Source organism: Heterocephalus glaber, unplaced genomic scaffold (genome assembly GCF_053883595.1).
Source record: "Heterocephalus glaber isolate CG9 unplaced genomic scaffold, H.glaber_assembly_v1.0 deba00001504, whole genome shotgun sequence".
NCBI lineage: Eukaryota > Metazoa > Chordata > Mammalia > Rodentia > Bathyergidae > Heterocephalus > Heterocephalus glaber.
Window position 1 is genome coordinate 64,499,794 of NW_028258324.1, and position 27,496 is coordinate 64,527,289.

The window sequence follows — 27,496 nt, forward strand, 5'->3', positions numbered from 1 at the left end:
ATTCTAGGGTGCAGCTTCAGCATATGGAATATCATGTTAGCTGGCCCTGGAATATGGATATACACATGTATTCCTCATTTTCCAATTGCTAGGTCAAAATGCCCAACACCTGTAATTTAAAAGAACAGAAGTTTATTTTGCCTAATGGTTTCAGTCCATGCTTGGCTGGCTCCAGAGCAGAAACAGTATTGTGGAACAGCGTGGTGGAGGAAAGATGCTCAACCCATGGAAGAAAAGAAAGAGAAGAGATGAGGAGGGAGATATAAATTCAACAGTAATGGCCCCAACGATTCACCTCCTCTGACCAGCTTCTACCTCCAAAAGCATGTTCAGCTATGAACTCAGCAATAGGTAGAAAAGAGCACATCAATCAGGTAGAATATAGTACATCAGGTGCATAATGGATAATTATGCTTTGAATTAATTACCATAACAGCACTTGCAAAGTTTTGCATATTTTCAGGAAATGGATGAAACACTGTTCTCGATTCCAGTACATTCCAGGCTCCATTTCCTCAAGGTAAAATGATTAGAACTGCAGTTGAATTTCATAGGCCACTCGACCTCAGTCTTCAGAAGAAAACACCTCTACTGATTTATCACCCAGTATTGCTCTGTCGGTCCATATACAGGATCTCTACAAGGGCAGTTCTTTGATCCAGATGTTACATGGCACAAAGAAATCATTATTTACTCTGTCATATACTCAAAAAATCTTTAGACTAAAAGAAGAAATCTTCTCTTTTGCATTTGGTTCCAGGAAAAACACATGTCTGAAGACAAATATTTTACCCTCCCTCTGTTATCTAACAAAAATAATGTTTAAATGTTTTCCTCTTACTCTGTCACTTTTATTAACTAGTTTAAAGATTGCTCATATACAGGCAATTACAAAGACTTTTTCCTCTATTATCACCATTTCACAGTTCATTATATTATTTTACATAAAATGAGTGGGTTTTTTTATGTTCCTGCTACATAACTTTTAAGAAGAATCAGACTTTTTTAAAATTTTGTGTCAGTTTGAAATCAGGCTAGAATGAAAGAAATCTCTCATTTGAGTCAGATAGTAAGATAGTACCTGAAAATTTCTATTGTACTGTTTGATTTAATTGAATGTACTAGAGATGAATTCTATAAAAATATTGAATTATTGTCTCATGATATTTTATCCATTTGTGAAATAGTATATGATATCTTCTTTGAAATTCTTATTTTTGTATGCTTATACTTAAATTCAAATCATGTTGAGTGCTTATGTGGGTATTAATTCATTAATGATTTTAGTTAGGAATACTGTTTGCCGATGAGTATTAACTTATGCATTAAAGCTTGATTCTGAATGCTGAACATAAACCTCTCAAACTTTTTACACAACTAAATTAAAACATCATGCTTCTAGGTTAGCAGTGTTGATGATGTCTATCACTGTGTAATGAATTACCTGCAAACAAAATGGACTAAAACAATATATAGCTACTACCTCATAGTCTCTTTGACTCAGTAGTTTGGGATGGTGTTTTGGCTTACAGTCCCTCATAAGGTTACTGTCAACACGTCAGCCATTGTCTCAATTATGTAAGGCTTGAGTAGGGCTGTGGATAAGTTTTTATGATCACTCATTTGCTGCTAGGATTAGGTATCAATTCCCTTTTGATTATTGGCCAGAGGTTCTACTTCCTTGCTATATGGGCAGCTCCATAAGGTGGCTTTAGGATTCTCACAACATAATACAGCTGACTTCCCTCAGAGTGAGAGATCCAAGAGTGAAGCTGATTTCAAACTGTTTTTTATGACCTAACCTGTCAACACCTCTACACTGTACTCTTACTGAGAAATGGACCATTTAAGCCAGTTTACACTCAAAGAGCTTGGGTAAGAATTCAGCTGCACCCTCTAAAAGGAACAATATCTAAGGACATATGAACATATTTTTGCATCATCCTAATCTTCCCTCTGGAGACTGTTGACTTTCATTTTACATGAAAAATATACTTCTTCTCCCTTCTGAAAACCAACAATTCTATCCATTATAACATCAGTTCAAAGTCTAAACCACATCCAGGTGCAGATGATATCCCTTGAGTGCTTTTCTTTATTTGTAGCTCCTAGGGGACAGTTCCAGAATTATGAGATAACTAGACAAAATAATTCCCCTACTTCCCAGAATACTGTGGTAGAATAGGTATACAATAACCCTGTAGACATCATTGTTTGAAATGAGGGAAAATGATGGCATGAAGGGGTCACTGGTACACTGCAAATTTGAAATTTACCTGGGCTCATGTTGTAACTGCCTTGATTAAAATTAAAGTCTCCATCTTAATTTTTCATGACTTGTGGCTCTACATTCTGGGATTTTGATCTGATCCTCCAAGTCACTATTTATTGTAAAAAGAAGTTTGTGTTTACAGTTGAATATTCTGCTTCCTGCTTATTGAAGTTTAGGGTACAAAGTTCCCTTTTTATTATCTAGATTCTCAGTCTCTTTTAGCCCAACCTATTGGCATTTCTCAAATACTGAATAATATTTTGTGGGTCTTTTGTGAATGTAACTGGGTTCACATCATTAGACAAGGTTAGAAATGCTACCTGGGCTTTTGATAAGATGGGTAAGCGATAATGTTTTTAAGCTTCTTAGATAGCTCACTGTCAGTGCAGATCTATGAGCTATACCCTTAAACATAGACAGGGCTTTTGTCTGATGTAATGTGACTTTGCAATAGCACCTTTGATTTTTTAAACTGTGAAAAAGGTATTTTCATTTACATTCTTGGTTTCATGCCCAAAAAGTATTTTTGTAGTCCTGTATAGCATATTTGCCTTGAAGACTTCGAACTTCATACATGCTAAGCAAGCACTCTACCACTGAGCCCCATCCCCAGCTCCAAAGACTTTAAGAAAAATGTATTATTTGTTGTTTGAAAAATTTGTGAATTTTCAGAATCATAAAGCCTCAGCACATTTATATTTAGTATTTTCTGTAGCTTATCTATTTCCAATTATCTTTTACTACAAAAGAAAAGAAAGAAAAATGTGGCATCTTCAATATTTACTCTGAAATTTTTCTTAGGTAGGTTATCCAGTTCTTTAGATGCATTTTTTCTTTATACTTTCTACATTACTACAGATGACATTGTTGTAAACTTTCTGCCACTCCATGCAAAAAAGACCCCTTATTTCAGTTTCTGAAAGTATTTTCTTCATAGAAAATTAAGGCTGTATTTATTGTCTCTTCAAAACTTCACAGTATTTAAGTATTCTTTGTATTCTATCCAAAGTTCTAGTTACCATCAAATTTCCAATTACCAAGTTTCTTCCACTTTTTTGTTATGGAAGCACCACATATCCATTCACCAAAATCTTTACTAGTTTTCTATTCTTGAGTAACAGATTTCTCAAAAACTTAGCAGCTAAAATTATTGGCGATGAATACCACAGAAGAATATCAACTTCAAAAAGTGTGTGAACCACCAGAAATAAAAACTTAATAACACAAAATGTTTATAATCTCATGCTTTCTTTGGATCATGAATTTGGAGGCCACTTTTCTGGGTAATTATGGCTCAGAACTTCTCATGAGATTGCAGCCAATAAGTTTCCCAGAAGTGAAGTCATCTAAAAGCTTAACAAGGACTGAAGAACCCATTTTGAATCCTCTTTACATAGCTGTTATTCACTGCTCATCAGAAAGGCCACTCATTAATGTAGCTGGGTGTCTTTATAACATGACTGGGTTTGATGGGGAGGGAGAAGGGGGAGAATTGAAGTTATAATATCTGGTATAACCTAGACATAGAAGCAACACAGTGTCATTTCTGCCTTATTCATTATTTCATATTACTTCCGTTCCATATGTAAGGAGAATGAATTCAGCTCAGTGTCTTGAAATGAGGTATCAATGAGTTTGTGAACAAATTAAAAGCCTCTACAATGGTGCACTTTTTCTGCATTACATAGGCTTTACAAATTCTTTTCTCCTCTGTATCACTGTAATGTATGGCTTTGACATTCCTTTCCCAGAACATTTTTATACTGACATTTGCAACAATAATCTTTATTCTTTCAAAAATTTCCTATGACTCCTATTTCTCTGGTTACTTCCCATGTTCATCAAGTATCACAGTTTTTCTCTGAAAAAACTTGGTGAAGTTAGATGTTTTGAGTCTATTAATATCTTGCTGACTGAATCAACCGATATTCATAAAGCGTTTATGCGACATTCCTGGGAGTTGACCCCGAGCTCTCAATCAGCAGTAAAGGGAAGGAGGTAGAGCTCATCCTCTTCTTCAGCTCAGGCCCCCTATTCTCAAATCCTCTTTGTTTTAGTTATCTGTAGTTGCCTAACAAATTGCCCCACAACTTAGTGGCTTAAAGCAATTGTTTTATTTTCTCTCCTAATTCTCATCCTTAACTGGGTTCTGCTTGGATGTTCTTTTTGCTCAACATACCAGCAGGTACTGCTATATCTGATTTGAAGCTCAATTACTCTTGAGTAGCCAAGAAGGTGTTTAGTCATCCAGCTGCCATTTGGAGTTTGCTATGGGGTGGGAGCTCACTGAAGCCATCTACAAGGACACCTCAATTATTCTTCATGGGACTGTGCTGTGTGACTTGATATTTTCCATAGCACTGAGGTTGTGTTCTATGAGGTATGGAGTTAAAGCTGCCAGGAGACTTAAGTCTTGAAGTTTGGAAGTTGGAACAAAGTTTTATGTATTCTGTTGGAGAAAGCTAGTCACAAAAATCAGTCTCAGTTAAATACAAAGTGAAATGATTTCCACTTCTTGATGTTCAAAGTGTCACATACATATAGAAGTGAGAAAGACTTGTTATTTCCATCTTTGCACATTAGCTATCATAGTCTTCTCTTTGTCCAAACAATTTCACATCATTTTCCACTCTTTTTTCAACATTTCAAAGGGTCTGCTCTTCCTATCAGCACATAGCAAATTCAAAATTTCATAAAATAAGTCAGTTTAAGGTGCAAACAAGTCTCCTTGCATGCCTCTCCTTGGACTCAATAGTTCTGGTGCACTTTTTCTGGTAGAGGGAAATGAACCCCCAGGACCCCAGCATTACTTTTTAAAATATATAGTATTCCATGCAAGAAATAGACAAAGCAACTATAGATAACATCCTCATTCAAAATAGGAAGAAGTAGAACACATAGGTATCATTGATTCATAGAAAATCACAAATGCTGCTTTTAATAAGCAGTGGGTAAAGGTCCAGATTTCTGCCTGTTTCCCCATCTCTGTGGTAATCACTGACTATGTTATGACTGTGTTCACAGCTACATTTATTTTTCAGTCCTGAGAAATATTGGTGTTATGATTTGGGTCAAGAATGTCCACTAAAGTGGAGCACCTTATGCATTCATAAGAGAGGCTTTGGGAAGGCGATTAAATCACGGGGGCAACATACCTGGCTTGTTATGAGATGGGGCCTTGATGGAACAGACAGGTCATGGAAGGCATGAACTGGAAGGATTAATCTCCCTATCTGGCTCCTCCCTTTTCTTTCTGCTTCCTTATCTCATGATGTTGGACTCTTTCCTCCACTTGGTCCCTTCCACAATGCTACAGAACGTGGAAGGACTGAGACTTCTAAAAGGGTGAGCTAATAAACCTCTCCTTTTAGTTGTAGGTGTTTGGTATTTTGCCCCAATGAGATAAAAGTGATGAAGACAGATTTTGGCACTGGAAAGAAGGGTTGTTTCTTTGAATATACCTCACCATGTGGTTCACAAGCTTTTGTAATTGGCTTGTGGGAAGAGTTTGCAAAGGTTTGAAGATGCTGGTTAGAGAAGTCACAGAATGTTATAAGCCAAGGTCAATGGATGAGTCTGGTCAGAAGTTGAAGGACTAGAATGCTGATAAGAAATGCAGGTGGTAAAAGACCAAGTTCAGGAGGAGTCAGCAGGAAGCAAGGACTGCCTTGGAAATTGTACTCCAGACCATGTATGTTATGCTCTGGAAGAAAATTTGTCTACACTTTGCTTATATCTTGAGACTTTGCTGGAGGCTTAGTTTAAGGGTGTCAGACTATTTAGTCTGGCAGAGGAAATTTCAAGGGAGCCCAAAATTGAGACTGTGGCATGAGTATGGCTGGCAGGTTTTAGCTTTATATACTATGAGAAGCAGGACTGAAAAATAGAGCTTAATAATTTGAAAAATTTTGCTGGTGGCCAGAAGGGGAGCTCCTGTTAGTGCCTGTAAAATTGGGACCTTTAAAGGCTTGGTTTAGGAGAGTTTGTTTGTTGAAAAGATTAGCATTATAAAAAGCCAAGTACTTTGCATCATGAAAATAGGAAAGATGCCTTGAAGGCATCTCAGAAATTCACAAAACCCTACCATCACAGGCTCAGGCTCAAGGGTATATTGCAAAGCTTTCATTTGAGAAGAGAATTCCAGGACCCCGTGGTAGAGAAGGGTCACCTAAGGAATTTGTTCTTAGGAGTTCTTTTCACAGGGCCTAGTTATCCAGGTACTTGGAGGCCTCTGTAGCCGTGTCCAAGTGGGCCTGGCTGTTACTTATGTGAGCAGTAGATTTGGTGTCATCCATGTGGTGCTGGTTTGATCGGCATACAGAATGTGAAAGCTGTGGGGTCAGGAGGTTTCCATACCCCTTTCAGAAGAAGGCCTTGGAGACCTGACATTGTGCCCCTGAGGGGGCAATATATGAAGCTAGACGTACAGCAGAGATTCCAGGAAGTTAGAGAAGCCAGGCCCTTGGAATGTCTGGAAGCCCAAAACTTGGAAAGCCACAGACAGTGATTGGAGCTGTCCCAAGACAGAGATGATCAGAGTTGAACCCAGCAGTGCTGTAGAGGCAAGGGCAATTTAGCCCTCTGGAGTTCAGATCTCCCCACCATCTGTCTTGGGTGCTGGACATAGAACTACAGGAGTTAATATTTACCCTACCAGAGTTTGGTCTTGTTGGGTCCTTTCGGTTTCTAGTCCCTAAATGTTTACCCTGTGGCACTGTATGCTGGAAGTGTTTAACTGTCTTTTAAAATTTTTTACAGTAACTCATAGCTAAGAGATTATCTCGAGTCTCAGAGATTACTCTGGACATGGACTTTTCAGCCATATTGGAACTGTTGAGACCTTGGCAAGTCTTAGAGATGGACGAAATGAATTTTTCCTAAAGAGATGCACATGAATGTACCCAAAATCCTAATACTCTCATATGAGTGCAGCTTTTGGAAGGTGATTGAATCATAGGGATAGATATTGGGCTTGCCAATAGAAGGTGTGGTCTGTTTGGAAGAGACAGGTCACTATGGATGTGACCCGGAAGTGTTTATCTCTCTTCCTCACTCCTACCTTCTCTCTCTGCTTCCCTTCTACCATGACACGAGCAGCTTTCCTCTACCTGGGCCCTTCTACAATGATGATGACCAGGGAAAGACTGAGATTTCTGAAACCATGAGCCAAAATAAATCACTCTTCTTTTGTTGTTGGTATCAGGTATTTTGTCCAGGGACAAGAAAATGATCTTAGACACATGGGGCTTATTAAACCAGAAAAACAAGAGGCTGACTTGAACCCACATTTTTCTAACCATAAAGACCTGATATTTATGCTACACCAGTTCTGTAATGGCTGAGATTACCACTTAGTGCAGATAGTGTCCTTTAAACTCAGATGCTTTACAAAACAAAAAAAAGCTTTTCTTTTCTTTCACCGTCATGTGAACTAATTTAAGAAGAGTTGAATAAGGGTGACATTAAGAGAGTGCATCAGGTCTCCCTCCAACTTGCTCATTTTTTGGTCTCTTAAAAGGCCCATTTTCCCATTTAGAGCCCTTTGCTCACACAGTGTTCCAAGACTGATAATGTTTGTTATGTACTGAATGAACCAATTCATTAATCTAGCTATTTTCCTGCCCTACCAACCTATAAATCCATCATCATAATGAGCAGGATTAAAAACAAAATAGAACCTCAGAGTGAGAACAAAAATAAGCAGACCCTACAGGAATGTCTGAACAGAGAAGAAACTCCATAAAAAAGTGTTTCTTGCAAATTACATCTTTAAGAGGATTACCTCTGGAGGGATGTTGGTGACTTTTTCAAGAGTAAGCATTGTGGGGCAGTTTGGGTTCACCTCTTAGCCTTTGGTTTTATTAGAAGCTTAGCACCCTGGGTGGAGAACTAACTTGGCTGATTGTCACCTGACTAAAGAGCTTTATTATAGTGGAATGGAGGCAGACATGTACAACCTTGACCACGTAGCTTTGAACACTGAGAATCCCCAAAATTTCTTTCACTGTGGTTCTTTAAAAATCAATTATATTAAGATATAATTTGCATACAATAACACACAATTATGTTATGGGTGCAACTTGATGGATTTTGGCAGATAGAGGAATATTTTGTATAAACAAATAAGATATATTTCAATTATTCCAAAGTGTTTCTTTGTTACTTTGCAGTCAATTCAGTCAGCCCAAACCCAAAAGAACTACTAATCTGATTTTCATTATGGTGGGGTGGTTTTTCTTATTCTAGAAGTTCATATGGGTGGAATAGTCTCTTATATATTCTATCTGACTGTTTTTATCATCATAATGGTTTGAGATTTTTCTATGTGGTTTCCTGCATTAGTATTTATTTATTTACATACTCAAACTTATTCATTTATTTATTTTTTACTTCTGAGTAATATTCTCTTATATACATATATGCCACAATTTATTTAGTCATTCATTTGCTTGTGGACATTTGGTCATCTTCAACTTTTTTGGCTATTATGAACCAAATTCTTGTACCCATTTGCATAATCCATGAAAGGGATAGCCTTTTTAGTTTGTTTTGTTTTTTGCTGTACTGGGGATCAAACTCAGCACCTTGTGCTTGCGAGGCAGGCGCAGCATGCCTCTGAGCTAAATTCTCAGCCCTGTAGTGGTTTTTTTAAGATAGAGTCTCATACTATGAAGTTCAGGCTGAGGTTGAACTCATTGTGTACCCCAAACTAGCCTTAAATTAGCAACAATCTTCCTGTCTTGGCCTCCGAAGTGCTGGGATTATAGGTGTGCATCACTGTGCCTGGCTATGCTTCCTTTCTCTTGAGTAAGAATCTAGGAATGTAACTCATGGGTCAAATGGCAAGTATATGTCCAACTTTCCAAGTAATTCCCAAACTTGTTTTCCAAAGTGGTTGAGAAATTTTACATTTTCACTAGAAATGAGTAAGAGTATAATTGCGTATATCAAGATAATCTTATGGATTTCTCCCTTTCTTTTACCAATATCAAATTACATTGCTTTATGTCTGAACATTAAACCAGACTTGAGTTTTGAGAATAAACCTCACTTATCCTACTTATTTATTTTAAGATATTAGTTTGTAGTTTCTTTTCCTAGTTATGTCTTTGTCTTGTTTTGATAGCATAAGATGATAAAATGACTTGGGAAGTCTCCAGTCCTCCTCCATTTTCTGAAAAAATTTGTAAAGCCTCTATTATTTCTACCTCAGCAGGTCAGAAGGATTCATGGATAATTCTATTGCAATTTCTTTCCTTGATATTGCATAATATAGTTTTTCCTAATCCTTTTAAAGTTGTATTTGTATATTTAAAGACTTTGTGTATTACATTTGAGTATCCAAATCTATTGGCACTAAGACAGTCATGATAATCTTGTACTATCCATTTAATGGCAGAGGATCATAGTAGTATTACTGTTATTCTTATCAGTGGTATTTATTTTAAGAGCTCATTGATTTCTCTCTATTGTTTTCTAGATTTTATTATTTCTGCTCTTATCGTTACCAGTTTTCTTTTCTACTTCTTTTGAATTTGGTTAGTTCTTATCTCATTGCCTAAAGGTGGTGTTATAATTGAGTCTCCAATGTCCCCCAAAAGTTGCGTATGTTTGGATGGTGATTGGATTGTCAGTAGTGCTATATTCCTCAGTGGATTCATCCATTAATAAGTTCAGTACCTGAATGTGCTCTTGTTAGGAGATACAGTCTGGTTGGAGGTGGGTCACTGGGGGTGTGATCTGGAAGGGCGTGTGTCCTTGTCCTTAGAGTCTCCCTTCTTCCTTCTTCTTGGTGGCCATGGATTGAACACCATCCCTTGCCATGTTCTTCCACCATGGCATTTCTGCCTTGGAGCAAGGTAACTATGGATTGAAACCACAAACCAAAATAAATTCCTTTCTTCCTTTAAGCTTTTGGTATTGGGTGTTTTGTCTCAGCCAGGGAAACGTGCCTAAGACAGGTGGAAAAATAGATCACTGATATTCAACCTGTGTTCCTTTTACTAATTAAAATTAAGCTTAATTAAATTTGTGGCAGATAATAAATTCTCTATGATTGTAATGTGTGTGTTTATGTGTGTGTTTATGGGATTGAACTTAGGATCTTCAGACTGCTACATCCCCCAGCCCTGTTTTATTTTTTATCTTGATATAGGGTCTTACTAATTTGCCTAAAGTGTGCTCAAACTTCCTATTCTCCTGCTTCAGCTTTCTAGAATTAAAGGAGGATATCATTATGCGCAGCTAAACTTACCTTTTTCTTTACTTATTTCTTTCTAAATCTCTCCCCAACCCCTCTTTGCTTCACTCACTTTCTTGGTTAATGTTTCATATACACTTGAAAATAGTCTGCATTGTGCTATTACTACATAGGTAAATGTTTCTATGGAGATGTTTTGATAAACACTGGAAAACTTCCAAATATGTAAAGTATAAGTGAAAGTTACCAAGCCATTCAAAAATGGTTGAAAGAATTCTTAATTTAAATTTTACAATAAAGTTAAATATAAATCCAATTTAGCTTATTTTTAGTGTCTAGTCTTGAAAAACAAGAATGCTTGTTGAGCCAAGATAAGAGGAGAGCAAATTATTCATCCTATTCATCATACCTTTCAGAATACCAACCTCACTCAAGATAACACTGTAGCCTTTTTTCTTATTCTGGAAATAAGTTTCACACTCAGTGATAGGAAGGAATTTTCAACTCAAACAATGTCATCTTTTACATCACAAAGTCCTTAGTATACAGTATTCTTGGAGATCGGTAGCCAAAAAACCCTCAGGATACCCACTACAGTAGTATGTTCATTCACGAACCTTCTGTTCCCAAACAATTTGGTTTCCAAACAGAAGTGTTCAGCAAAATTTTACTTCAATATTGGGTGACAAACACACCTGTGGCCATCTTCCCGCTCTGACATGTGGTCGTAGCTTCCTCTAGTTGAGATCGTGGTCACAGACAGACCTGTGCATCCTTGCTGTGAAGCTTTTTGGGGTGCATTTTAGCACAGTATTATTCAATCCAGCATGGCTCCAAAGAAAGTGCAGAGCAGTCATTGTGATAAAAAGAAAGTTCAGAGTGGTAATGAAGGTGACAAGAACATGCAGAGCAGTAATAAAGGTGACAAGAATGTGCAAAGCAGTAGCAAAGGTGACAAGAAAGTGCAGAGCAAGAATGATAAGAAGAAGGTTTTGAAGAAAATAATCATTGAAGTGAAAAAGGAAAATGTAGAAAGCATGAAACCATGAACATGGTATCCGTGTGACTGATCCGGCTTCAGAGTACAAGATTGCAGGGTCTACAATCTCAACTAATTTGAAGACTAAAGATACCATCAGAGGAGGTGATGTGGAAAAAGGAGTAATGATGTTAACCAAACAGAGGATACAAGTGCTGAAGGAGATGGAAAAACTTTTGTTAGTGTGGTTGAATGAGAAACAGCTGTCAGGTGATAGAGTCGGTGAAGCTATAATCTGTGAAAAAGCCCAGGAAATTGTATAGTGATTTACTGCAAGAAAATCCCTCTATAAGTGCAACAAGTGATAAATTTAAGGCCAGTAGAGGGTGGTTTGATAAATTCTGCAAGAGAAGTGGCATCCACAGTTTGAGGAGATGTGGTGAAGCTTCCAGTTCTGATAAGGCCACTGCAGAAGTCTACAAGAAAGAATTCATGGAATTCATGAAGGCAGAAGGATATGTTGCTCAAAAAATGTTCAACTTCGATGAAACAGGGCTCTTCTGGAAGAAGATGCCAAACAACCTGTATCATGCAGGTGAAAAAGCCACTGCTGGGACACAAGCCCATGAAAGGTAGAGTGATCCTTTTGCTGTGTGCAAACACCAGTGTCAAACTGAAGATTAAGCCACTACTGATACACCATTCCCAGACCCCTTGTGCATTCAAGGAATGGAATGTGAACAAGACCAGACTTTCTGTCATGTGGTGGGCCAATGTGAAAGCTTGGGTCACAAGGCAATTGTTCTTGGAATGGCTGCACAAGGGTAAGAAATATCTTTTTCATAACCAACTGTCTGAAAGGTGCTTTCTGATGTACAGTGTCCCAGCACATCCTCCAGCCTTGGTGGATGATGTGAACACTAAGTATGACCATTATAAGGTCATGTACCCCCTCCCCCAACATGACACCTCTTCCGCAGCCAATGGACCAGCAAGTGACCTGCAACTTCAAGATACTCTCCACACAAGGGCTCGTCACCAGGTGTTTTAATGTCACTGAAGAGATGTCCTTGACTCAGAAAGAGTTCTGGGAGAAACATTTCAATATCCTCCACTGGATCAACCTCATTAACACAGCCTGGGAAGACGGAAGTTAAACAGCCTGGAGGACACTGTGGCCAGAATGTGTGGAGACACAGAGGAGCTTCTTGAGGACCATAAGGAGGAGCTGACGATGGAAGAACTTGCTGAGCTCCACAGTGAGCAGTAGAAGGCATTTGTTGAGCATCCTATGAGGAAGAAGATAGGGAAGAAGTTAACAGTGATGTGATAAAATCCTTCATGGAAAAGTGGAATGAGTGCCAGGATTTCTTTACAAAGCAATGGCCCAACATAAAGAACAGAGGATTGAATCTGATGAACCATAAGGTAATCTAGATTAGACTGGCGTGACAAAGAGGAAAGAGATTTTTGATAGATGTCAAAGCAAAAGTTAGACAATCAGAATTTGGGATCTTGCTCAGAATTCTCAGAAAAGTAGACTTGATTTTTTTAATTACTCATGACATAATCTGAGATTTATTCATTTTTTTGAAGTTTAATCTTGCAGTGTTCTACTTTTAATGCCAGTCTCAGGCTTTTTCAACTTAAAAAATTTGATATGTGCATATCTTGTAAAGGTGATCATTGAAGTGTGAATAAACCTTTTTTTTCTGGGCTTGTGCCATCAAACCTACCTCATCCATGTATCTGATTCCAAATATCAATATGAGCTACTCCTTCCTCTCTCCTGACTTCTCACGAACTGTGCATCAATTTGAGTGGGGAAAATGTTTTCAAAAAGCATGTACATTATAGAAAGGTATGCTCCTGGTGTCTAAAAATGCACAGCACATTGAGTTTTCCTTTAAAATAGTTGTATAAACAGCAATTAGATTTTATGTTAATTTGTGAATGACATAGTACATCCTCAAATCTGGATGACTAATCAAACACTTAATCATCCTTCTGTTTCTGAGAAAAGATGCACTCCTAGATGTATACAAGCAAATGAAAATCCAACTTAGGGAACCAAAATGGTTTAAAGCTGAGAGGTAATTTTTGCAAATAAGAAGTCCCCAAGAGATTGGGGAAGGTGAAAAAGAATGAAGATGCGTTACTTACATGTACCAACCTCCATAATGAATGTGGTCATTATGTATCACAAACATGTACTAATAGAAGTTAAAATTAAAAATTAAAGTTAAGATGTAGAGTTGGAAACATACTTTTCCAATAGCTATGCCTTTTATTAAGTCAATGCCATTTTAACTTTTAAAAATTCCTAGACAGTTTTGATTATTTGAGTTTAAGGTTGTGTGAATATTCAAGTTAGTAAAGAATTCTTAGGAAATTATCTTCTCTATTCCAAGATCTCTGTAAGTCTCAATTTTGTAAGATAAACCCAAAGTTTTCTTCCAGTTAACTAAAAAAAAAAAAAAGACCTGTTCATAATTTGTACTGTTCTATTTTCTCTCTAAATTCATCAGATTCCAGGCAATCTTGGTTCAAAGTTTGTCTCTACTGCCTATTTGTAAATGCCAATTAATTCACCTTTCACATCTTTGCATTTTCAACCCTTACATGAGCATAAAAATAATGGCCCTGATAATTTCTCATACTTCCTTTAAGGATGATATAAGCATATATATAAAACACTTTATGATTGTAAGTTTATCATATTAGTATGCAGTCATATCATATATTTTGTAATATTTATTTTTGAAAGAGTTTATATATAGATTGTTTATATGTAGATTTATATAGTTTATATAGAGATTTATATATAGATATTTATGATATGGGCTAAGTGGATTATATTAGTTGTTATTAGCCATAGTCTTTTTCATATAATGTTTCTCTTTCTCACTTAAAAATACTAAAATAATAATGCAGATTCTAGGTGAAAAAACTAAATTACAATTTGTTTTTTAAGTTCTCTTTGATGAAAAATACCTTTTGTCAAAATAATTCCTTATAGAATGTATTTTATAACAAAAACGAATACACAGTGAAGGAGAACAGAAGTAAGTGGACAATTATTGAGGCTGCATAATAAGATTAAAAGAAGTTCTTCACTATTTACTGTTTTTGAAAAGTTTTATAATAAAAGGTGCTAAAGTCGGGCTGATAAGACATTTACATTTATCTGTTTTGCTATATTTTAATGATGATTACTGATCTAGGCACATACCCCCTCTTAAAAATGTTGCAGAACTTAATATCCTAACATTGCATTCTTCAATATTAAAGCCTTCTGTGTTTTTTTAATCTTCTCTGAGCTGTCTTCATTCTTCATATCCATAGTGTCACATTTAAATGTACGAAGTTCAGGGTTGGTTTTTATGTATTTAAAATCTCTTTTATCATAACAAAATTAAACTGAATTAGGTAACTGTTTGGGGGCCAAATATAAATATGTCGCTTTCTTATTATTCTGTTTGCATTCTGTTACTGAGTATTCCTAAACAGTCTAAAAACAGTTAAATGCTTCATTTTTGTTCACTGGAACATCCCTTTGGCCTATGAGATTCATGCCTAATCTTGGGTTACCACAAAGGCCTTGTGACTAATCCTGCAAAGCCCATGTACAAAAGAGGCCCAGGTAAGACAGTTTATGATGCTAACAATGGTGTGGTCCAGGCCAAGCTGCCAGGGTAGTCTCTCTTCAGCAAGCTGTTTTTCAGATCGAGGAGTCTCCGACTGCTGTAGAAGTCGGCTGGAAAGTGACAAAAGGTTTCCTAACAGAAAGTGATCTGGGCTTCTCATTTAAAACAGAAAATGCGGTGTGTTTTGACCTCCAGAACTGGTCACTGACCCAAAGTAAAAGTTCTTTTAAAGCCAATAGACAACTGGCCAAGTTCAAGCGGTCGGTTTAATATTAATTTCCAGAGAGCAGACAAAAACTGACTGTTTATTGGCTCACTCTTTTCTCAAAATTAAGGTCTGTTTCATTCCAAGCCAAACTACGTATTAGGGAATTAGCCATATTTGTCTTATATGTGGTTTCTGATGAAAAGAACACAAACGTCTGCTCAGGAGACAGCACAGTGAAAGGAGTTTATATGTACACATAGGAATAAACCTGAATTGATAACTACAATTCTTCTATTTAATACTCACGTCAGTATGAGCAAGTTACTAAGCTTCCACATTTTAGCTGTAAAATTGGAATCAGTCTAACTGCCTCCGTGGGGATATTGTTACGATGAAATGAACTAATCGGGAACAGATTTAATTTTGTGTCTGATTCATAGTGACAATAGCATTAGCTGTTTTATTCATTGCTACAGATATATGGCATCTAGAAGGAGCTCAGAGGTCAAAAGTCCAGCTGTGGAACTAGGCTTCCTCATTCCAGATACCAGCTCAACACAGTTTTGCTGTTCTCTTCCCCATCTGTATGATAGAACACTTATGTTATAAGATTTATATGAACTTTAAATATTTCTGAAGCATTTCAGACAATGTCTGGCATATAGGAACCATTATACAAATGTTTATTTTGTAAAATAGTTTGCTTTTCTAGAATTATGTTGTTGTCACAGCCATTGTATTCAAATGATTTTGAACTGAAAACAATTCTAATTTTTTCAGCTTTATTCTGGTATAATTGACAAAATGCATGAATATAAGATATACAATATTATTGCTTGATATGCGTAAGTAATGTGAACTAATCCCCACAATCAAATTAGTACATAGAACTAACCCAGATTTTAACATAGCCCAAATTTGAAAACAGCAATAGAGTAAGTAAATAAATTGTGGCTAATAATCACACAAAATACTGTTAGCAATTACAAAGAATAGATTACTGATATATAAAACAACATTCACAATACTGAGCGAAGTACTTCTGAGAGCAAGTGGCACCTATTACATAATGTCATGTATTTAGCATTCAAAAACAAATTAAATTTTTGCTAATAGAAATGAGAGCAATGGTTATCTTCCGGAGGAATACTGATAGGGGTGCATTGTAAGGTCATATTCTGCGGTTTGGGAAATGTTCAATATACTCATCTGATGCAGTTTACAAGGCAATTATGTAAATTGTTATAAAGCAATACACTTAAGATTTATGTGTTTTATATAAATATTATACTTCAATTAAGAAAGCTAATATATTGTATTATACATATCCTTCCTATTTTACTGCAGTAGAACCCTTTCTCCTGTATATCCATCCAATTATTCATCCATTTGTTCTTCTAGTTATTCATATCATTTGAGAGTGTAGATGTAGGATTCAAACTGACTTAGGTTCCAATAAAACCACATGTTCTTATTCTCCAGGTTTCCATTTCCTCCTCTCTTAACCGACAACATTGCTAATCTTTAGGGTTATTTGGAGGGTCCATTGAGGTAATGTAAGTGAAGTACTTCATGCAACTCTTTTTAGCTTGTAAGTCATCGATAAAGATCAGGATTATATTTTTATAAATACTGTTTCTGTACAAGAAAATGCACAACACGTTATTAGGCATTGTGAAATTGACCAAGTACAAAATAAAATGATTCTTTCTTTAAAGAGAAGACTTAAGCAGCACAAACACAACTATGAAAGAAGATAAAATACACTCACTCACCGTAGACCTACACCCCTAAATGGGACAAAATTAGAGAGATTGAGAGCCAAAACTGGAGAGGTTGGATCTACTTTCAAGTTTGTATTTTAAAGAATGCTACAAATGTAGTGTACTTCCCATCTTTTTCTAATAGTATTGGTTGTGAACTTTTAAAAATGATATTAAAAATGGATATATTGTGTTTATCAAATGAGCCATTTCACATTTCCATACTTTAATCAGTAAATTTAAACATAGTTCCTTCTTATTATTATGTTCTATTATTTTTATTACAAATATCCCAGTTAAGCCTAATGGTAGGAGAAGAAATCAAGTTCAGGTACTCAGTGTACATTTACTTCTTGTGTTCCTAAAATTCCATTATTTTCCCAATTTCCACCAGACGGCACCCTAACCACTGAAGTTATGTCACAAATATTCAATGTTCAAATCAGACTAATTGTAAAACCACTGTCCATTTCCTTCTAAAAATTTTATTTGATAAATAAACCTACACATATTTGTGTTGTCAACATGATGTTTTAATATATGTGTACTGTATGGAATGGCTAACACATGCTAATTTCTAAAGTTTTCAGTGACTCTTTAGTCTTGTGCTGCCACATTATCCTTCATCTCTTACTAACATAAAAACATAATTTTTAGGAATTTGAGTCTTTAATATTTGATATAACTTTAGATATTCATACAATTGTAAGAATAATACAGGAAGATCTTGTGCACTCTAGTTCATTTTGCTTATGGCAGTTTTATGCAAAATTGCAATGCAATATTACAAAAAAGACATTGATATTAAAACATTTTACTGCCTTAACTCAGATGTTCCACTTTACACATGCTCACTAACATGTGTGTCTTCAGTTCTGCACGAGTGTGTCCACCACTACAGTGCAGATACTGAACACTTCTTTAACAATAATGATACCTCATATACACCTTTTATGTCAGAATATATTCTGTCTCTACAGAAATGAATAATCTGTTCTTCATTTCTAAAGTTTTGGCATTTCAAAATATTATAGAAGATGTAAAGTTCACATATGCAATCTTGTGGAACTATCTTTTTCACTCAGCACAATTACCTGGGTGTTCCTTCAGTTTGCAGCATGCATAAGCAATTTATTTCTTTCCATTACAGAGTAGTTTTTTATGCTTCCACTTTGTTCATTCATTTACTTACTGAAGGACATCTGGTTTGTCTCTAGTCTTTGTTTAGTGAAACAAAATAGTTTTACATGTCCATGTATACATTTTTAAGTGTGTTTGATTTTCACTTCTCTGGGATAAATGCCTAAGAATATAATTTCTGAGTCAAATGGTAATTTTGCATATTTAGTTTTTAAAGAAATTGGCAGACTATTTTCTAGAGTGACTTATTCTACAAGCAATGTATGGATCTGGGTTATGGTACCTTTCCTAGAATTTTGTGTTGTCACAAATTTTTAACCATTCTGATGTGCGCTCTATATATCATACAAGTATATCATATGACCTTAACCCTGGTGACTAATGACATTTAATAGAGTCTGTGTAATTGTTTTTGTCTATTTCATCTTTATATCTTACTTTTCATATATTTTGGATATTAGTCCTTTATCAGAAAAGTCAGATACGTGACTTGAAGATACTTTTCACATTCTATGTCTTTCATTTCATCTTCTTAAAATGGGCTTTCAGGAAGCAAGTTTTTAATTTTGGCCAAGTCTAATTTTATCAAAGTTTCATGCTATAGATCATGCTGTTGAATCAAATCTGAGAACTCTGCCTAGCCTTGGATCCTAAAGATTTTCTCCTATTTTTCCACAACCTTTTACATTAAGCACATGATCCACTTTCTGTTATTTTTTGTGTAAGCAGTGAGACTTAGGTTGGGGTTCATTGTGTTTCTCTCTTCTGTATGTCCAGTTTGGGCAGCAATGTCTGTGGAAAAGCTATTCTTGCTCTACTGAACTTTTTTTACAAGCTGTCAAAATTACATTAAGGAGAACTGTATGAGTCTATTTTGGGGCTCTTTATTCTGTTTCATTGATCTATTTGCATATTTCTCTGCTAATACCGCACAGTCACAAGAATTTTAGTTTAGGTAAACTTTAACATTGGGAAAAGTGATCTCAATCCACGTGCCACCTTTCTCTCTCTCTCCCCCCACCCCCCGCCCCTCCCCTGACAAGCTGTGATTTTCTTTGTCTTTAGTATATCACAATGATTTGCAATTGTATGCTTAACATTTTATCTGTCATGTAGAAAGTCTGTTATATAAAATATCTGAAAGATTCTGGACTCTTTCTCATAGATGGACCCTTTATTTGGTGTCAGACCCCAGGCAGACACTCACATTCTTTTGTGGGCTATTTCTCTACCCTTTAGTTAGTTTGCAGAGTTCTTGCAGTGCTACTCCAGGATCATCTTGATTCATCGGCTACTGCTAGGGTTTCTACTTGCTTGTAGACGTTTGTAAAGAAGCCTGAAGAGATGTCCCAAAGCTTGGGCTGCCACGTCTTTCTTCCAGGAAGAAAGTTTTTGGCACCCAGGATCGACTGGCAAGGAGTCTGTTGTAGTGGAAGTCTTTTCCACATAACTCTCTTTGGGTGGGTCAAGCATGGACACACAAGGATCAAACAAAACAACAAACCTTTCCACGTTGGGCTGGTTGATATGAAAGCTTTCCTTTTGCTGCTGATACCTGATCGTCCTGTATCGATGAGACTACAGATGCCAGTGAGAGCTTCATTAAAAGGAGAGGGCTAGAAAAAGGGCAGAGAAAGAAGTATCAGAGAAAGTTTCTCCCGGCTTCTGTTGTTCCTGGGTCTCTTAACTGGTTCCCCAGTTGATTATCAGGGTATAATGCCCACCTGCTGTTGTCAGCAAAGGGAAGGAATCAGCCAAGCTGGGCTGCCTTCTGTTTCTTGACAGGGTTGGGAAATTCCTGGGTCAACTTTTTCTGTCGAGGAAGGGGATTATAAACTTTCTTACTGTTAGGTGGTTCTGCCAGTTCTAGAATGCCAAATTCTGGCCTTCTTCTTACTTCCTTGCAGCATTTTCCTTTGGTTCTATTATTCTCAGGATTTACAGTTGCGCATATTGGGGAAGAACATGGATAAATGGGTGATGGAAACTTCTCCAGACCAAAAGCTTATTTTTGGATATAAAAGTTTGATTAATATATATATAAAGTCAACAGTCAATTCCAAAATTTAACCACACTTCCCCTTACCAATGTAATGGAAATCTCAAATGACCTTTATAATCCATACACAGCTCCATAAATTTTAGCAGGGGCCACTGTATATAATATTATCTATGATCTGTCCTTTACAAACATTTATAGTTCAGTTATTTTCTCACTAATTTATTCATTTGTTCTGATGTACCAGACAAGTGTAATAATATTGTCTAATGGGAAGAGGGCACAAAAGGCTCTTTAAATTTCCCGTTGCTCCCATTCATTCCTGCAATAATTAAAGATTTGTATTACAATTAATAATATCATATTATGGTAGACAGTAGTGCACAAAGTCAATTAAGATGTGCTCTCTATCATTTTTAAATTAGAATTTAACACATAAAGACTAAGAAGAACAGCAGAATACATTCTTTTTAAGTAGAATGTATAATTTATTTGGATTACACACCTATTTTTAAAGCACTGTGTACTTTGGCATAGGTGTCTTTTTAAAGAGACATAGCCACAAACAAATATTCAGAGTCAAATGAATACCACATAACATAGTAATGATACAACCACAGATAATATAAGATGAATAAAATTGCATTGGTTTGGTATAATTTTTTGCCAATCAAAATCAATAAGATATTAACATTGACATTGCATGAGCAATTTCAGATAAATATATTAGGATAAAAAATTAAAAATAGTTTTATAGATAATACTTGTATGTGAAAAGCATTCAAGCTGATAGGTTATTTGTATAATAATTCAGACTGTGTATTCATTTCTTAAATTCCTTCAAGGAGTAAATCAAAAGAAAATCAGAGATTTTTAATAAAGGCCGTACAACTACTAGAAAGAAGGTAATTATTTGTAACATGCCTTACCTTAATGTGAACCACCAAAGCAACTATAAATTATCTTAGTTTATAAAGTCTTATATTATCAAGAGGTTGTGAAAGTTTTTCTTCTCACTAAAGGAAAACAATAAAGTAAAAATTTTCTGATTACTCATTAATTCTAAAGCCAGTTATTTAATTTCAATTACCCTATTTATAAGAATCAATAAAAAGCTATTTTTTAGGGAGAGGAATAAAGATGAGCTGATGATAGATGCAATACTAAATAAGTGAGATTTTTAACAATGCAATCTTATATTGATCATTTGCAAATGAAAAATGACTGTTTTTATTTTGGAGATTTACAATAAAGAATCCTAATAATGTTTAATTTTAAGTTTCTAAAAGCATATATCTAACAATGACATTTTATGATTACACAGTGGTGTTTAATGTTTGTGCTTTGGTACAGTTCACAAACTAATTTCATGCATTCAGATACTTCACCAGAAATTAAGACATAAGACTTAACGAAAGTCACAGTGGACCCAGAACAGAACACCTACACTCTCTCCATTACTCCACACTGCTTCTTAGGGCAGTTATTCACACTTCTAGAAATGAATACAGTTGTTTGAATATACCAGGGAAGATACATCAAGATATTTTACTGTTTGAAACTCTAGAAACCCTTTGGAACCTCTTCAACAGTGGTTACATTTAGTAATCATCCTAAGTGATAGAAATACGAATTAGATATTTAACCATGTGACTCTGTCATGGAGGCAAGTGGCTGTGGCTGACCACACAGGGTAGCGCCGAGTCCCGCAACCCTCTCCCCTCACACAAAGAGCTGCTGGAAGGCAGATGGAGTTGCCAGTTGTGCCAGGCGCAGGTGATTACTGCCCAGCCTGCACAGCACCAGGTTGTCTTTCTCCCCACCAGAAAACTGTCCATTAGCTTTCCTAAAAGCCAAAAGCAAAAGGAGAGGAATTTGTGAAGTCGCTAGCCCATATGGCTGGTAGTGAGTTAATCTGTGTCTGAGCAGCAGGTAGCAAGAGCCAGTCTGTCTGTTGGGGCTGTTAGTAACCCAGGGGCAGATCAGGGAACAGCGGGGAAGGGGATCAGCTCAGGCTGCAAATACAGTCAGGAATGTGGCAGGAAATTATTTCTGAAAACACACTCTGCAGCAGAAGGGTGACCATCAGATGCTGGATGATAATCTATCTGCATTTCACTTCGGTAATTATATGGAGCTGTCCATGTAGGTGTAAATTAAGCTGTAAGATAGAGTTATTGAGAGATTTTTCTTTATGTAATACCTTGCATTAAAATAATTATTTCAAATGTTGCTTAATATATACGGGCAGGGAGATTTTCAAATTATGAAAAAAGGGATATTGCTCTAGAGTACTTATACTAGAAAATGACATGGACCTATTCAAAAAGCAAGACTGTAAAGATGAGTACTCTGGTACATAAAAAGAGAAAATAGGGGCTAGGTAACAGTGCCTTCAATGAGATAGAAAAACAAATAATAAAATGACAAATAATTTAAGTGTTGCTTGAAAACAAGAAAAGGCTGAGTTATGGGGAAAATTATGCACCAAAAATTAAATATGGAACTATATAAATAGTAGAATTATTAAATCATGGTTATTAATGACTTTATTCTCTCTCTCTCTCTCTCTCTCTCCCTCCCTCTCTCTCTCATTGACCCATATGTTTGAATGTAAAGTCTACTGTTAGATTTGGCATATTTTTCTCTTCACAGGATTAAAACTGAAGCATTCACAAAAACAAACCAGACCAAGGAATCCGCTTACATGTGGACTTTTTGTTTCTTAACCTTGAAAATAAATCAACTGATTTTTCTAAACTTATATAAACATGCTATTGTCATTCTTTAAATATTGAAGACAAAGTTCAAAAAGATGAAAAGATCAAAGAGCACTGAAATCTGCGTTAAAATGATCACCATCTGAGAAAAAGACTATATTTTCTCTGTTAAGATGATTTAAAAGTTTGTCATGATAACTTCAAGTTATCTTCCTAGTATCCTATTTCAATGGATGACATTAGGAATAAAAGTCATGTCTGGAAAATGGATATCAAGACAGAATAGGAATATTTTATTTTAGAGATAGAATCAATTGAGCACTTAATATGTAATGATATAATATTCCCAAGAAAATTTGGAACATATACAAAGATAACCAAGATAGTACTAACTATTGTACAATTCATAAATACAGAAGTACTGTAAATGTATTTTTCCATGATATTCCCAACTAGTAGTGCATAGGGATGAATACTTCTAGAAGACTGAATCTATTGTTTATAAATTAACGTGTAATTTTTATGCTTACTCTTAAACATCCTTGAGGATGTATTCTCTAGAGAGGGAAAGAATCAGGTAGAGAAAGTCTATGCTTAAGGTCAGATTTCAGGAGGAGCTCATCTTTATTCTGAGACTTGTGGCCTTCAGTTTCATTGCCTTCCTCTTCTGTTAGATCACAGCTAAAATTCTAGAATGAAAACATTTACCATTTATATGAGTATACAATCTGACCCTAGTGATGGGGTGTGGATATTTCCACAGTGAAGCACATATTGCTTTCGTTGCAGAAACACGGAACGTGAAATATAGTAACTCTTGTCAAGAAGTAGTTGCTCAGAGGTATTTGCTGACCAAGTAGATGAATGATGTCGCCCCATTCATAAATGTTCAGTAAATGTTACCCACAGTTGTCCTCTGACACATAGTTGTAGGTGCTCAGGAGCATGCAGGCTAAGTCAGGATTTCTTCTCTGTGTTTCAAATTGCAAAAAATGTCCAAAAGAATTTTTTTTTGGTATGATCAAGGAAGGCATTGTGAGCAAATTAGCATTTCAACTGGACCTCAGTATTTTGGGTGATGAAAAGTGGAAGAGAAATAGCTACTCCAGGCAGATAGCTTGCCATGCACTGAGGCATACAGAAAATTTCCAGGATGCACCCAGGAAAAAACACAGAATAATACGATGCTAATGTCATTCATATCACTTCCAAAATGGTATCGCGAAGGTTTCATGGAACATAAAGTTCAAATTATTGTTACTCTGATAAAAATTTTATGAGTGAAAGGGCAACAAGCCCTAAAAGTGATAGTTTGGAAAAACTTTGATGATTTTTGATGAGGGAAAGGACAGCACCAACACAATCATACAGATGCATTCACCATCAAAAGGGTTGAGGGTAATATTTCTATAGATGTTAGTAGTATTTAGTGGTAGCTTGAGTTATTTAATTTTCAGAGAAAATGTTAGTGTTATTATGTTGAAGGAACTTATACTTTTTTAAATGGGAAGAACTTTTATTTGTATTTGTAGATAAACATACTTTTTGGGAGCAGTTCTGGGGACTGAAGCTAGGGAGCACCGGGCTCTGAGTAAATTTTGCCAGCCTTTTTTATCCTGAAACCTTTATCTTGAGACTTGAGATGAACTTTTATCTTGAAGATTGTCTCACCAAGTTTCCCAGGCTGACCTTGAACTTGTGATCCTCATGCTGCAGAATTCCAAAGAGCTGGGATTACAGCTGTGCATCACCACACACGGGTATCACCATTTCCTATGCAACTCTGCATTGTCTAGAAATATATAACTAACATTAGTCACAAATACATACATATCTGTAATGATTTACAGAGTAGTACACAGCAATTTCACATTCACTGTTCCATTTTACTATTAATCATGACACTTAAATTATGATGAATATAGCAGATACCCCTTTACTGAAAAAGAACAGAAATTCTGTTATTTAAAAAAACAAAATTGAGGTTATTTATCTTGATAATATATTTGAAATACATTTGTGTTCATTTTAAAGTACATTTTAAATTTATCATCAAAGTAATATAGGGACACGATTAGAAAAGATTCGCCCCTGCCCCATCCCCAAGACCAATTCCTAAAGACAATGACTTTCAGCTCATAATGTTTATTCTACTACCCATATTTTTAAATAACCTGAATGCACATCTTCTTTTTTTTGGTTATGGGGATCGAACTCAGAACCTTGAGTGCTTGGCAGGCAGGCACAGCTCTGCTGAGCTAAATCCCTAGCCCCCCTCAACTTCTTGATTTATGAAAATATAAACATGTGTACATCCTGTTATGACCAAAACATAGCACATTTAAAGTATCATTTTACCTTCATGCATTTCAAATACAGTTACATCACTGTTTCTATTTCTTTTTTGGCTTTCAGAGCAAAGAATATAAATTAATATAATAAGTATATGTGTGCCCAGTAACCACTTTAAAAATCTTCTGGGTAAACTTTCTGCGTGAAACTTCCAATCACAATCGCCTTCCTTTCTTGTCAAATTTAGTGGGAGTATTTTTGTCATACAAACTTTTATTCTTTTATATCTATCTATGACATCTTATTAAAAACCCTTGAGTTAAATGTATTTTAAAATTCAAAACTTTTCAATATAAGAAAATATTACTCTAAAGATTCTGTGTGTAATTTGTATATAGTATAAAAGATCCCTAGTCTGCACTAGATCCTATAATTAAAATCTTTTATTATATTTATAGCCAACAAAACATACACATATTTACAACAAGTGTGATAAACAAAACAAATAAATAACTTCATGTTATTTTGGTGAGATTTTGTCACCGAGAGAATTAAGATTAGGTAAAAACTTTCAGCCAACCAATTGTAGGCCAGAGAAATCTGCTTTTCAAGGATCTTAAGACTTGGGAATCATGGGTGAGAGATTGTGGGAATAAATTTCTAGTAAACTCCCCCTGACACAGTGGTTCCTTATTCATCAGTATGAATTGTGTTGGTCCACTCCCCTCTTTGTGAAACACAGGTAATACCTCGTCTTGATTTCTGGGGACCTTTCTTCCCAGGTGCCTACTTCTGAGCCTAGGTCCCTTCTGGTTTGACAATACTCATATCCTGTTCTACAGTGGTAAGTATCTGGTTAATAACCCTTATAACCTGTTCTATGTTAAAGAGGTTTTCTTTTCTATGTCTGTGTTGATTTTTGCAAATGGAAAGGGACCACAAGATGAAGGGAGGAGATGGGAGAAGGGAAGGAAATGAATAAAGAATTAGGATATCATATGTATATGTACCAACTTCCCACATGGAATTTAAACATTACGTACTGCGAACATGTAGTAATAAAAAAAAACATTAGAAAAGACAAAAAAAACCCCACATCACTATTTAAAAATAAAATAATCTCTGCTGACACTACTTTATGTGAATATGGGTCATGGAGATCCAGTAATTATATTGATTTTATTACCAATTTTAATTCTACTTTGTTTCTCTGCATGATTTCAGGAAATACATCTTGCACGTCATGAAAAATGTCCCCCCAAATACATTTCCTGTCAGCTCCCTATGAATACTGGAACTCTCAGATTCTACATTAAAAGGTGACCCCTAGTATGTGACCCTGCATCCGTGAATGAGCAAATCTGTGCAAATTCACAGATTTCCAGTCGCCTGCAACTGGAAATCATGCTGTACAGCTCCTCCCTCTGCTTCTGTCTTCAAATGTTTGCTGTACGATGACATTTATTAACTACTCTCATCCCTTACATTTATATTGAAGTATAATTATAAAAATATAACTGTATTAAAATGTCATGTATAATTTAAATACAATCTTGGGAAAGAAGGCAAATTTTTTGCTAATTTAACATTTGTTCATATGAATTTTTAAAAGGCAAATTTCCAAACAGTAACTACAAAGAATCATTTTACCCAGGAAGAAGATGCTAATGTACAGGCCATAAGAATATAGTTTGATGTTAAAGTGTTGGCAAATTCAATACAGAATGCAGTAAACAGAGAATGAAAATTCAGATCCACTTTGAAAGCATAAGTGAAAACCGCTTCCTCTTTTCCTGATAAAAATCTAAATTTGAACCTAAGTCCACTTACCGGGAACTGTGGTTATGTACTTTTGCGACAATAGTAAGAAAGCACAGGTGATTTAAGAAGCACAAAATTGTAAAATATGTTCTATGACATTGAACATTTTATTATGTCTATATTTCATCATGTTACATATCTTAAAATTACAAAATAAAATTTATTTTAAAATAAAATTTAAAAGGAATAAGAAACTATTTGAAAATTATTATTAATTCAGTAAATTATTTCAGTAATTATTAATTCAAAAAATTAATAATGTATACCACCTGGTCCTTGGTATACATTTCCATTAGTAATTAGATGTAAATCCAGAATTTCTGAGTTCTCAAATACATGGTCATTTAAAGGAGTACATTATTGCAGAATATTCAAGAAATTTTATTTTAAAAGATAAATTACTTGCAGGTGAATTGCCACTCATATTCCTCCATTCTGACCCTTCATTGTATACT

General features: G+C 35.6%; 1 long non-coding RNA gene across 1 annotated transcript in view; it reads left to right on the forward strand.

Annotated features, from left to right (window-relative positions):
- The window catches only part of LOC147825390 (uncharacterized), a 109,810-nt gene extending 86,855 nt beyond the window's left edge, over positions 1 to 22,955 (forward strand). The window contains exon 3 of the long non-coding RNA XR_015441025.1: positions 22,828 to 22,955. This is a non-coding gene — a long non-coding RNA (uncharacterized LOC147825390). The remainder of the gene's footprint in view (positions 1 to 22,827) is intronic.
- The last annotated feature ends 4,541 nt before the right edge of the window (positions 22,956 to 27,496 follow it).